General features: G+C 38.1%; 1 pseudogene; it reads left to right on the top strand.

Moving 5' to 3' along the window:
• The first annotated feature begins 1546 nt into the window (after positions 1 to 1546).
• On the top strand, positions 1547 to 2925 carry LOC107151176 (annotated as a pseudogene).
• Positions 2926 to 10223: the final 7298 nt, after the last annotated feature.

Raw genomic sequence — 10223 nt, 5'->3', positions numbered from 1 at the left:
TTTATGCCTGATGGTAACTGGTGTGTAAAATTCTCTGATTGGACTTCCTTATTTTTACAACCAAAGATAATTCTAATCCAGGACCTTGAGAGCTTTAAAGCATTTTGGTCAACAGTCTTTTTCTGACTTTCAGATTACTCTTTCTTTATTATTTCCTACTTGTTATTTTATAAGCATGCTCAGGTCTTCTCAATTTTCAGAAGACAAAAAATTCTATTTCAAGCCTGCCATCTCTGTCCTTAGCATCTTTGCCCACCTTACTAATTCGTGGAGTTCAAGGCTAGGCCATTGAGCTCCACCCCAAGGTTTCTTATGAATTACTGTGGTCTGCAAAATATAGATGAAACAAGAATTTTAAATGAGACTGAATCAAAGTTTTAGGCACTCATATTTTTTTCTGTTATTTTCAAAGAAGTAACTTTATTCAGCACCAACAGCATATCAGTTTCTTTGTATATGCTTTATTGCTAAATAATCATACCTGTACCATTTCTTTCATTAAGTAGTTTAGAGAAAAGTTTTGTAGGACAATAAATAACCTGGTGACAGTTGTGCATCTAGCACTGTGGAGATGGGGTTCAACAGTCGGGGTCCCAGCTGCAAGCAGCAGTAACAGGGCCGCTGACTGCAGTAGGGAGCACTGGACTGTGTGGTCAGGTAGTGCTGAATCCCAGGGAATCCCGAGAGACATAGATTTAGCTGTCAGTGATCCTCAGTTAGCCAGAGGTGGACGGGTGAGGGTGTTTCTGGCAGCTCTGGGCTTCGTAGCTTCCATTCCAGCACTGCCAGATGGACCCTGGATGCCCTCACCACACCATCACACGGTCCTCAATTCCTGCTACCCCCAGGGAGAATCCCTTGACTTCCCTTCCCTGAGGTATGTGTGTCTGACTGGCACGGGGCCCAGCTCATGGACCCGCACAGAACCTTAGCTGAAAGCGAGTTTCTGGAACCTTCCATTTCTTTAAAGGAAGATAGGTTTTGTTTCCCTTTGAGAATCATAATGTGTGTGTATATGTGTGTGTGTGTGTGTGTGTGTGTGTGTGTGATGGGAGACAGACAGTGAATATTCATTCTCAAATAAGGGAAGCTACCAAACAAAAATAAAACAATAGACCAATATCCCTCATGAACATCAATGAAAAAAAAATCTGAACAAATACAAGCAAACCATAACATATAAAAAGATATATATTGTTATATCAATATGTAACAATATATACAATAATATCTATTTTTTATATATCATGACCAAGAAAGTCATGAATATTTGGTAGAGTATTCAAAATTTAACAATATAATTTACCACATTAAAATAAAAAGGAGACCACATTCATTTCCACCTGTCTCTGGTCATACAGCTCCAGCTGTCACTGCTATCCCTCTGCTGCTGCTGCCCTCGCAAGTCTTTGTCATAGCTGAGGCTACTGATAGCAATTGGTTGCACCCAATTCTCTTTACTTGGTTCCCCACCAACCACAGCCATAGACTCTATGTCAGGTTATTCGAGTGACCAAGACATGGCCAGGATCCAGGGTTTGGTGCTTCATGATATAGAAGAAGTAGGGCAGGGGTCCTATCTGGAGAGATGTTTGGAAATCCTGGGGAGAAACTAATTAAAAAGAAATGGAATCTTGATGAATTGCCCAAAGTTAAGAATAATTTTTATCAGGAACACCCTGATTTGGCCAGGTGCATGGCACAAGAGGTAGAGACATACAGAAGAAGCAAGGAAATTATAGTTAGGCGTCACAACTGTTCAGAGGCAGTTCTGAATTTCTAGGAAGCGAATTTCCCTGCAAATATCATGGGTGCGATTGTGAGGCAAAACTTCACAGAACCCACTGCAGTTCAAGCTTGAGAATGGCTCTAAGTGGATTGGATGTGGTTGGAGTAGCACAGACTGATCTGAGAAGACATTTGTTGCCTGCCATGGTCCACATCAGTCATTGGCCATTCCTAGAGAGAAGTGATGGGCCTATTTTCTTGGTGCTGGAACAGGCCAAGCAGGTGCAGCAGGTAGATACCAAATACTGCAGAGCTTGTCACTTGAGGTCTACTTGCATGTATGGTGGTGCTCCCAAGGGACCACAGATACGTGATTTGGAGACAGATTTCCATCTGTATTACAAAACCTGGAAGATTGTGGAAAAAACAATCTGAGAAGAACAACCTATCTTGATGAAGCAGACAGGATCCCCAAATATAAGATCCCCAAATAAGGAAGATTGTGGATCAGATAAGATATGATAGGCAAGCCCTAATGTAGAGCATGACTTGACCAAAAGAAATAGCACAACTTGTTGAAGATTTCCTGAAAGACTATATTCATATTAACATTGGTGCATTAGAACTAAGTGCAGACCACAACCTTCTTCCAATTCTGCATGTATGTCATGACCTAGAAAAGGATGAAAACCTTCTTTGTCTGATGGAATTGATCATGAGTGAGAGGAGAATATAAAACCATTGTTTTTGCTGAAACCAAAAGAAGATGTGGTGAACTTATCTGAAAAATGAGGAGAGATGCGTGGCCTGCCATAAGTGTCCATGGTAACAAGAGTCAACAGGAACATGACTGGGTTCTAATTGAATTTAAACATGGAAAAGCTCCTATTCTGATTGCTATAGATGTGGTTAGATGTGGAAGACATGAAATTTGTCATCAATTATGACTACCCTAACTCCTCGAAGGATTATATCCACCCAATTGGAAGAACTGCTCACAGTAACAAAACAGGCACAGCATACACTTTCTTTATACCTAATAACATAAAGCAAATGAGCAACCTTATCTCTGTGCTTTGTGGAGCTAATCAAGCAATTAATCCCAAGTTTCTTCAGTTGGTGGAAGATAGAGGAGGTTGAGATCATTCCAGGAGTAGAGGAGGCAAGAGGAATGATCATCAGGACAGATATTCTGTGAGTAAACATGGGTGGATTTAATATTTTTAGAGACAGGGAAAATGTGACAGAGGTTACTCTAGTCTGCTTAAGAGAGATTTGGGGACAAACACTCAGAATGGTATTTGTAGTGTTTCAAATTATCCCAGTGGGAGCTTTGGAAGTAATTTTGTGTCTGTTGGTATACAGAACAGTTTTAGGACTGGTAATCTAACAGGACTTACCAGAATGGTTATGGTGGCCCTCAGCAATTTGGAAGTAATGCTCCAAGTATGTGCAATGGTATGAACCAATAGGCATATGTACATCCTGCTACTGCTGCTGCACGTATTATTGGCTATCCAATGCCAACAAGATATTCTCAGTAAGACTCTAAAGTATACATAATTGTCTGTTTTTCACAGTTGCTCTTTATATTGTGTGTTATGGACAAAATAGTTATTTAAGAAACATGGGAAATGCAGAAATGATTGCAGTAATTATGGCACAGCTTTTCACTATTTATGTTTCTGAAACAATTTTTAGGATATATATATATATATATATAGTATTTAGGAGATATATATATATATATATATATATATATATATATATAGTATTTAGGATATATATATATATATATATATAATACAAGTAGTGTTTTCTCAAAAGTAACTGTATAATCATTTGAAATACAATAAATGAAGGCAATGCATGTCCTTCCAATAAAAGATATTTGCAGACTGAAAAAATAAAAAAGGAAAACCTGTGTGATGATACTAATAGATGAAGAAAACTAATTTTATGAAATTCAACATTTGTTCATGATAAAAAGTCTCTGCAAACAAAGAATAGAACTTCCCCAAATCTAATAAAAGCATTTACAAAAAGACCTAGTGCTACTATAATGTATAACTTGATAAGGAGCTATTGAGTGTTTTTCATTTAAAGCAAAAAATATTTCATCTCTTCAACATTGTACTGGTGATGATTGAAATATTTTAAATCTTGCTCAGGGTGATGATTGCACAAGTCAAAATTCATTGAGTTGAACATGAACATTTATGAATACTCATTTATACTAAATCTGAATCAGGTATTCCTCTCATCAAAAATCAAAATAAGAAAAATTTACTAAAAAAACTTCATTGTAATATTTCTGAAAAATTGTATTGAGGTATAATTGACAAATAAAAACTGTATATGTTTAAAGTGTACAACTTGATATTTGTAACAATTTTTTTTTATATTTGAAGGTATCTGGCTACTACCCAATGCCTTGCCTGGATCTGATATTCTATTTCTTTTTTAATTTATTCTTTGTAGATGTAGAAGGACACAATACTTTTATTTTATTTATTTATCTTTGTGTGGTGCTGAGGATCAAACCCAGGGCTTCACACTTGCTAGGCAAGCGCTCTACCTCTGAGCTACAACCCTGAATCTGGCATTCCTGAGAAAACTTGTTACTCTTAGAATCTTACAGACATTTTCACATTATCTCTGGCATTGATGTTGGTATTGCGAAGACCAAGGTTAATCTGATATTTCCTCTCATGAAATACTGGTTTTGGTTCTGTTTAGATACCTGAGAATTCTATCCTTTATCCTTGAAAATCATTGTCTTAGCAATATAAGTGGTCTCCACTAATTGTTTTTTAAACACAGTGTAATATGATCTGCAGGTTGGATTATTTTCTCATTCCAGTTAAATTTGTATTGTATCATTTATCATTTTTTATTTCATTTGTGGAATTCATTCAAGAACACTAATTATTATATAGTATCAATTTTGTTTTATCTATTAGTCTCTGATTGCCTTCGTCTCTTTATGTTTTATTTTTTTATCTTTTGAATCTGCACTCACTTTCTTATACATTGGTAAGTTTAGACTTAGGTGATTCTAGTCCATTTCTTATAGTCTTGAGTTTAATCACTGAATATAATTGTTTTCTTAGTTCATAACTTTCCTATTTATTCTTTTTAATCACCTTGATAATGGGCAATGGGCAATTATTGAGCTTATCCACTTATTAATTTACCTTTATGCTGTATTTGTGAAGAATTTCCATCTGATTTGCAATTGTTTTCCATGTAAATTGGTTTCTTTTTTTTTTTTTGCCTTCTAGGTGTGTGTGTGTGTGTGTGTGTGTGTGTGTGTGTGTGTGTGGTTGCCAGGGTGCTAATTTTCATCTTGCACAACTGTCTTTGGGTCCGGACTTATTATTTGACCTGAGAAGTGTAGGTATCTGTTTGTCTTCCCTGTCTTTGGGACACATTGATTTTCCTAATAAGCCATAATTTTAAAGCCTGGTTTTCATGTTCTTTCCAAATTTTTAATACAGTCTGAGGGCATGGGAAAGCAGGGCAGAGACAGCCCAGCTGAGGAGGTGTGCAGGCTTTGGTAGAGTAGCAGGACTCAGCCTCCTTTCTGAAGTTTTGTAGGAGGGCTTTCTTCCCTAGTTGGGGTTTGCATTCTGGTCCTATGGGATACCCTCACACTTTGAATCTGCTTTCAGTTTCATGTTTAGTGTGAGGGGCTTCAATGCCACTGGAGGGGATGTAAGCCATTGTTCATTTCCTGAATGTTTCACCATCTTCTAGGGCTTTGTTTTGGAGAGTCAGCTTCCAGTGAGTTTCTCTTTCAGTTTTGGGATATCAGTCTGCTGTTCCTGGATTTAGTTGATATGGCTCCTGAGGATGGAGGTAGAGTGAGTCACTTGCTATGGTGAACTGTGCCTCTCCACTGCAGAATTTTTCTGTCTTTCTTGAGCTAATGCTTTTTTTGAAGTTAATGGCATAGACTGTGCCCTTCCCTGCTCTGGTTTCTGCTGCAGAATTTTGCGGGGGGGGGGGGGGGGGGTGCTGTTTTTTTAGAAGTATCATTTTGTTATTTGGGGAGTATGTAAGGAAAGGGCTTCATCTTGCTGGGGCCACCTGGAAGTCCCACCTCCTCTTTCCTTTTTTAGGCTTTCGTGAAAAGTTATTTTCCTGTTCCTAATGGCTGTTTCTCACTGTTCTCATCCACTAACTAAGACATTTTCAGAATCATTTGATCCACTCTTATTTTCCCCATCTCTTCATTTCCCTTCTCCTCCCATCTGTTCTCTCAATACACTCTTTTATAACCTCTTAATTCAATCCTATGCCCCATTAGTGGAGTTCAAGCAGATATTTCCTGAAATTTCTACTTTGGGCTCTCATCTGTCTTCTATGAATGGGTCTTACTCCCTACTCTCTGCTGGATGTCCTACTGGGTGACAATCCTACCCCAATCTGAAGCTTGAAATGTCAAAAGCTTCCTGTCTCCCCATCCAGGCCCAATGCTTGGAGTCTTCTATGATTCTTTCCTTTCTTCACCCCTCTATCCAATTAGTTAAGTATGGCGCACTTCTTTGTTTCCACACATTGCTCTAGAATACATTTGTATTTTTCTCACTTGAACTTAGTAATAGACCCTTTCTTGGTCTCCCCCTTCTTCTTCTCAGTGCTTCACACAACTCCCAGAATATCTTTCTCTAAAACCTTCCATGGGGACTTAACCCCTTTTTCTGGTATTCAGGGGCCTCCATATTCTGAACTTGATTTATAATACAATGCTTTATAATACAGTATTTTCCACTGAACCCCTTCAAAATGTCCTAAATTTCAACTAAAACCAATTGCCAGACAATTGCAAAGCATGCTGTGTTCTTTCCAATGATGAAAGAATATGGAATGCTGTCACCACCATCTTAATCTCTTAAAAACTTTGCCAGTTTTCCAAATCTAAACCTAATTTTACTTCCTCTATGAACCCTTCCTAATCTACTGAAGTGGTGGTCCCTACTCTGAACTCCCTTTATTCTTTATCTCTCCACATATGATCCTTTGATTATTGAGTCTTAACTTGCCCCAAGCCTGTCAATTCCTTATGGAGATGGAAAAAGGTTATGGGAAGTCATAATACTTACAAAAAGCTGTGATGTAGTAGACTTGGACTTAAGATCAGAATTCATGATCAGTTTGCCACTTTGGGAATTGAGAAGAGTCATTATTCACCCTCTCTGAGATTTACATTTGTGGGGGGGTACCACAGATTGAACCATGTGGGGGTGTTAACCATTGAGCCACATTGACAGCCCTTTTTATATTTTTGTTTTGATACTGGGTTTTGCTAAGTTGCTTAAGGTCTTGCTAAATTGCTGAGGCTGGCTTTGAACCTGCAATCCTGCTGCCTCAATCTCCTGAGTCACTGGGATTACAGGCATCTATCACCATGCCCAGCTGTTTAAAGAGGTTGTTATAAATGTTAAATGAACATGTATGAAAGTGCTTTATAAGTGTAGATTTCTGTACACAAACACACACACATGCATATGTACATAAATAGATAGGTAAATAAAATGTCCAACAAAGTATAGCTTGTTTCTTCAAATTCCCCACAGTATCAAGCTTGATAGTTTAAACATAGCATGTCAATAAATGTTTATATGTAGCTGCAGTGATGCCTGCAGAGCACAAAGGAGATGCTAATGGGTAAGGATAAATGTGCAGGAAGTTGAGTTTGTGTGGTTATGCCAACAATTTGCCAAGCTGGAGATGACTGTATACATAGTCTTAAGATTTCATGCATGGTGCAGAGGCCTGCCTAATAGAGGCGAACAGACTCGATGGTTTGTGCCAGTACATCTAGCCCTTGACATCTAGTCTTTCACAGAACAATAAATAATAGATGTCATATGTTAAAGTGTTTATCAGTAGCTATTCTATATACATGCACACACACATATATACATATGCAACTTCGTATGTAAGTTTATGCTAAATGTACTTCATGTAAATATCGACTTTTATCTCCTTGAATGTTTCCTTATATGGTCTTTGTTGCCATTCATTCAATCACCATTGTTGATGTTTTCCAAACTCCCAATTTTCCAGAAGGGCTCTGTTTATAATCAAAGGTACCAAACTGGTGTATCCTCATCAAAGTTGGATAGGGAGTGACAAAACAAGTACATAAGAATGGCCATTAGTATTTCCCTTAATAGTTGAGATCATCTGGATTGAATCCTGTGTATGTTCAGATTTTCCATGCCAGCTTCTGCTTTTTCTCCTGAGCCACATGGTCAATGTTTTAAAAATATTCCAATTTTGAATTTTTTAAATCAAATTTTTGTAGAAAACTGTCCCTCTGAGAGGGGTCTTAATAAAAGCCAAATATGTATTTTGAGACTCTGCTTGTGATGTGATAGATTTAAGACCATGTTTGCAATGTCTAACTGAATATTCACATTCATTTTGCCTCTGAATTGGGCAAAAAAATGTGAGTAACATTTCTTTTCCCGGGCTGAATACCTTGAACGGTGCCTCTCATGGCACTATGTGCATGGGAGATGAGGAACATTATTTCCTGAGAATTTATTCTAAGGAGAGAATGAGGCAGGACAAACGTGGTCATTGAGAAGCCTCCTCCTTTAAGTGGCTCAGTCCCTCTGTGAAATCATGTCTAAGTTCTGGGACAGAAAAGACTGGGAGTCAAAATTCTGGGAGACATGGAGCGAAGCCATATTGTGCTGCAAGGGCAACGTTTGGGAAACCTCACTACAGGGAAGCCCTGCCACCTCCGGAACCTGGCTGGCTGTGGAAGCACCCAGCAGGAGTAGCAGCAGCACCATGTGGTGGGAGCAGCTCTAGCAGGAGCAGAGCTGTGTGGGGAAATGCTAGACGCAGCCAGCATCCACAGACTCAAGTGTGTGCATTACAGGGACAGGGCTCTGTGCACTGGAGGTGGTGCGTGGTGCTGTAACATAGTGGCCTCAGCAGGGATGGCAACAGCAGTGTCTGAGTGGTAGAAGAGAAAAAAGTGTCCAGAAATGCATATTGCTTTGAAAAGTGTCCACAATGTCTGCCACAGATGTTTGTGAAAGTTTATTTGGGGATAGGAGAGAACACCATTACTAATCTTTAAAGAAGTTCATCGAATGCTTGATGATTTTCATTTCATTTATTCTTTTAAACAATGCCCTTGTTGAAAGTATGAAGTCTCCCATAAGGGCACGAGTTGCATGGATTTTTTATTCTGATTAAATGCACCACAAACTATTTATTGAATGTTTTCAAGGAATATTAACTGAAATTTAAAAAAAATCAAGTTCTTGACTTTGAATTTCCTAAGTAAAAATGGGTTTTTATTCAGAAAGTTGCTATTAAAGACATCTTAAATAATTACAAGTTTTAAAGGAAAAAAATTCTTACTGTTGTTATCAAATTATAGGGCTGAATCTGTCCAACCAGGAGTGAGGAGAGATGGCATGGTTTATGGGGAAACAGAAGGGAAAGTGAAAACAGCAGAAAATATTATCAAGATGGAGAAATATTAAAAGAGGAGGGTTACTACTTCGAGTTCTTCAGTACAGCAACTGGACAACCTCAGTCTTCTCCAGGTGGTACCACTTATCTGAGTGACCATGACCAGTGGCAGTCCCCATTCTTGGGCTCTAATATTAACCACCAACTCTTTATCACTAAGGACTAGAGGAAATCCTTGGCCAATTGCATTCTCGTTAACTGCACAGAAAACCTGACCAAGTAACATGAACAGGATGTGTGAGGGTTAGGATGATGGGACATACAGGATATTCAGGAAGACAGAGGAAGGGTGCTGTATGAGGTGGGAGTTCAGCGTGAGTCTTACAGGGTGAGTGGTGGTTAGGCAGGCAAATAGAGGTGGCAAAGGCATTCTGACTACAAGAAATAGCAAGAGAAAGGCACAAGTGCCTGGGATCTGATGGTGAATCCCAGGGTCAATAGATGCCACCGAGGCTGAAAATACATGCTGGAAGACTAACGAAGGGGAGAAAAACTATATTTGGGTTGACGGTGTAATGTGCATTAAAGTCTGGAAAGTCACCTACTTCTATTTTTGTCTCATTTTTCGTGTCTCTCAAGAAGATGTATATACAATGTGTACATATAGTGATATGAATCTGTATCATGAAATTTTGTGATTATATATATTATATTTTTTGATTTTATATATATATATATACACACAATTATAGGTTTTATATATATATATATATAATCACTAATTTTATGACATACACTATATACCTTTATGCTTATTGCATACTTACATATATAATCACCAAATTTGTCAAATTAACTTATTTTAGGTTTGGAATAGAGCAATGAGCAGCACCCTACTTGCAAGTCAGTACTGTGTTACTTTTTTTTTAATGTGTTCTTTTTAGATATACATGACAGCAGAGTGTTTTTTGATGTAAAATATATACATGGAGTATAACTTATTCTAATTAGGATCCTATTCCTCTGGTTGTACATGATGTAGAATTACC

This window comes from Marmota marmota, unplaced genomic scaffold, assembly GCF_001458135.2.
Source record: "Marmota marmota marmota unplaced genomic scaffold, marMar, whole genome shotgun sequence".
NCBI lineage: Eukaryota > Metazoa > Chordata > Mammalia > Rodentia > Sciuridae > Marmota > Marmota marmota.
The sequence above is the reverse complement of the archived record's forward strand: the minus strand, read 5'-3'. Positions and strand labels throughout refer to the sequence as shown.